Here is a 4,654-nt window from a genome sequence, read left to right as displayed (position 1 = left end):
TAACCTAATACTCTGACACTTGTCTGATAGATGTGTTTTTGTGTCCAATAGAATTTTAATAAAGAATAAAAAATTTTTTTCCGAACACGTTTGGACACTGTAAATACATCACCTATCAGTATATCCAACCTCATTCTTAACATGTATTTTTAAAATGAATTTAAAAATAGTATCTATTATTAATTATTAAAATAAAAAATATTTTAAATACTTTATATAATTAAAAAATTTAAAAAAATTATATTTTAACATTAATAAAATATTAAAATATTATTATAATATATATATATATATATCAAATCCCTATATCTTATAAAAATTTTAAATTCGTGTATCCACATATCCCGTGTTCATATCCATACGTCATAGGTATATCTATCTAAGACAAAAATTTTACCCCTGATACACAAGCCTCAGCCACGAAAGCTTCACAAATATTTAATAAGCAAATGTTCTACATCAATTCATTATGGGAAAAACAATAGTTATTAGGATCCAGCATGCACTGGCATTGCTTATTGCTTTATAGCACTACACATATACATACCGAAGGACACAACCTCGTAGCAACATGCTTACACACACATAATGTTCTGGTAAAAGCAAATATACAAAAACAACTCATCACACAAAGGCACCCCAAAAATCAAAGATTTCATGAGATGCCTAACATGCTCCAACTCTTTTGCCATCCACAAGCCTCTTCCAATACAAGGCAATCTCTTTCAGTCTCTAATTCACTCTTCTTAGCCTTCTCACTTGTCTCATTAGCAACAGCTACCACATGTGCCTTTTTTGTTGATAGAGGGCTTGGAAGTGTGTTCAAGAGATCCACAACTTTCACCATGTCGGACACGAGTCTCTCCACCAATCCACGGCTAAAATCCTCCCTGATCACCACCCGGAGGACCGCAATGTGCTGCGTGTCTGGCAGCATTGTGTAGGCCGGAACTATCCAGCCGAATTTTCTCAGATGGTCTGACACCTCAAACACTGTGTTGGCTGCTGTCTTTCAAAGAGAAGGCGACAAGCGGCACGCCAGCGTCCTTGGAGACGATGTTGAACTGGCTCGTTTTCTCGATTCCCTCCCTCAGAATTCTTGCGTTCTCCCTGCAGTTCTCCATGATATTTTTGTAGCCCTTTTGTTTTACAAGAGCAAGAAAAACAACCATGTGTATTTAAGTTAGACAGATATTGCACAATGAAGCAGATATGTAAAGAAATAAGGGGCTAATATGTGGGAAGTTCTGTCTAGGATGTTGATTATGTGATTCTCTATGTAGTTATAATTTTTAAACTTTGGTTTAGTGGTTGAATGGTGGCAAGTTGGCAACTGTTCAATGAATTTTTATAGTCGTCAATTATTTTCCTATTATATTTTGCCTTTATCCTTGCCCTTTTATTATATTCATACAAATTGGAAGCTAAATCTCTTCAAATACTTGAGCAATATTAACAAGTCCGTTCCATTTAAAACAATTTATGTAAACACAGGGAAACTTATGAGTAATCTTAGACCTTTCATGTAATATCCTCGCTATCTGGATTAACCTAAAATATAAGGAATTATCATGCTTATAATTAAAATTCAGAATAAACACAATACTATAGTTACCTCAGTGCCAAGCCGTATAAATTGGTAAAATTGAGCAATAATTTGACTAGAGCCTGCCGAAAGAAAATGAAGAACAAACAAAAGCAGGGTTGTGTTGTTAAAAAAGATAATTGCTACAGAAAGAAAGGACACCATTCAATGAGACATAGCTTCACATTCTAGGTGGGGACAAGATTGTTTCAGCTCACTTCAAATTTGATGGATTCTAGTCTCTAGACAGACACATGCAGAGAGATACTGAAAACAACTCTTGGATTTTGATAGCTCCTCGAGCTGAATACTTAAAGGGTGAGTACTATATGAAGATGATAGTCGAGAACTGTTAAGTATTTTGACATATTTGATTAAACTGTTTACCATAAGCACGTATTCACATCTTAGCTATTATCTTCGTGAACATATTTTCATATGAACCGCCAACTACTTAAAGATAAAAATATATCAATTGCAAAAATTTGGCAACTCATCCATTACCTTTGGAGAAATTGAGGGTAAATGTTGGCTGATCCGATCCGAGATAGTTTATGTGAAAAACAAGTTCCTCTGGCAAGTCATCTTTCCTCCTCCAAACAACCCAACCGACACAGGGGTAGACAAGACCATACTTATGACCACTAACATTGATGCTCTTCACTAATGGTAAGCGAAAATACCACTCAAGATCAGGGTAGAGAAATGGAGCAATGAACCCTCTGCTGGCAGCATCAACATGAGTCGGGGTATTCCATCCTGTCTTCTTATTCTTCTTAGTAAGAAGCTCATTCATAAGCTTCACATCCTCAAACTCCCCGGTCAGAGTCGACCCCAAAATTGCCACCACAGATGGTGTTCTCATCAACCATTTCAACTGTTTTCACAGGGTCCATCACATAGTATCCTTCTGTGAGTTTCACTTCCTTAAGCTCAACCTCGAAATACCGTGCAAACTTCTCCCAACAAACCTGTGTAGCACATTTCAAAGAGTATTAAATGTCAATATCTAAAGGGACAAAGCTTCCAAAACCTGCCGCCACAAATCAATTAAATCACTTCCTTTCTACCATATCTCAAAATTAATTCACAGACTATGTATCTCCTATCCGATGATAGGAGCGTGCGACGAAGACTAAATAGAAGTTGAGATCGACCTGCACAAATAGCGCCGGTAACTATGTTAGGCTTATCATAAGGTTTGCCTTCTGCTTTTCTCTTTGCCTGCCATTTCCTTTTAAAAGCTAGACCTGCCAACATTATTGCCTCTGATGATCCGACGGTTCCCACACCAACTGCAGCCTCATCATCACCGATAGGAGCATGGTATAGGTGCACTATCATATTAACGCACCTATTCTGCACAATTGAACAAATTATACTTGTCAATGTCTCATGTTTAAATTGTAACTACCAGCTAATAAATTATTTACATATATAATATCACAGCTTTCAATAGTTCAATGTTACTACTTCACATAAGATTCAGAATTCAGTGGCTATTTCAGTTATAGCAATTCACTCCATTTTCTGACCAGAAAACACGAGATCTAAGAAGTTGCCAACAGAAACACCAATTTTTTAGGGCAAACATCATAAAAACCAAAATCTATCTATCATATGTAAGAAACTTTTTTATTCTAGTCTATGCTTTGACATAAAAAAATAAAAATAAAAAAAATCCCCCTTTCTCCAACACTTGTTACTGATAGATCTATTCTCCAACCAACGAAAATCTCAGCCTAATAAAATAAACCAATCAAATAATCAAGCTCTTTCAATATCACTTTCCCTCAATAAATTTATAAATTATAAAAACTTAAGGGTTTAAATATGGTTATGATCCATGTAAAATTTAGCAATTTTATGGTAAACTAAACCTATGGTTCCTATGATTCAAAGACAAGTAATCATATCCAAATTTATTTAATTTTGGATGACAGAAGGGACTAATTTCACTTCTGAATACTTTTTTTTTTTTTTACCAAAACCACCAAAAGAAAAAATCTATAAGGCCAAAAAACCTATTTAAGCCATGATTCAACAATCTTGTTCATGATTGAAGAGATCTCACATGACCCCCAATTAGTTTTTTATGATCAAGTGAAGTGATAAATAAATAAAGAACGAAAGAAAGAAACAGAGAAAACCTGGAGCTCAGTGGTGACAGGATACTCATCCATGGCAACGTAGTTCTTGTTAAGCGAAGCCATGATGAGCTTATCACACTCAGGCTCCATCCAAGTGGTCACAAAAGATGCCAAGTTAAGCCTTGGTGTTCCATCCAACATCAACTCATCGTTTATGATCTGATATGCTGCATCCTTTGGTATACACTTCTCTGGCATCTTGAACCTTCACCAAATTACTTTAATATTGATCATTTGTAAAATTAAGATTATTAGAAATTACTTGTGGAGAAGTGATATCATGACAAAGATTATATAAAATTAAGCATATGAGTGTTGAATTTGGTGAAGAAATGAGTGTGAAGTTGTTACTAGTGCAAAAATAAAGGGGAGATATTAAGATATATATACACCTGGGAATAGGGTCACGAACATATCTGGAAGCAAAAGTAGAGTGCAAGCTTTGTGTTTGTTCTTCAGGATCTGTGACAGCGGAGGTGATCACCATTTTCGATTGTTTTCTTTGTGAACCAACAAAGAAGAAGAAGAAGACAAAAACACTGAAGTGTGAAAACTCCTAAGAAAGCGAGAGTAAGTGTGTATTAAAGTGTGGAATGACAGGTAACAAGAGAAGGAAGAGTTAGAGATGAATGGATAAAGAAATGGAAAGAAAAGTGGTTGGTAATGTGTGCATAAAGAATCAGGTTGAGGGATCTCTCAACTCTCAACACGTAGATATGTGATTTGTCACCTCTGGCAACTTTCGGTTTTCAATCAACCTTAAATCTATGGGAATAATTGTGTATATAACTATATATAAATGAATTTGTTCATACGTTTTCATCTGTAACCTGTTCTGGAGCATGTTTGGCAATAAATTACTTGAGAAAAATAAGTGTTTTATAAGCTTTTGATATGGGTTGCTTTAGAAGCCAATCTA

General features: G+C 35.3%; 1 pseudogene; it reads right to left on the bottom strand.

Moving 5' to 3' along the window:
• Positions 1-520: 520 nt before the first annotated feature.
• On the bottom strand, positions 521-4,361 carry LOC112769207 (glutamate decarboxylase-like; annotated as a pseudogene).
• Between the last annotated feature and the right edge of the window lie 293 nt (positions 4,362-4,654).

The sequence above is a fragment of the Arachis hypogaea genome, chromosome 18 (genome assembly GCF_003086295.3).
Source record: "Arachis hypogaea cultivar Tifrunner chromosome 18, arahy.Tifrunner.gnm2.J5K5, whole genome shotgun sequence".
Taxonomy (NCBI): domain Eukaryota; kingdom Viridiplantae; phylum Streptophyta; class Magnoliopsida; order Fabales; family Fabaceae; genus Arachis; species Arachis hypogaea.
This window is presented reverse-complemented; position numbering and strand designations above follow the sequence as displayed.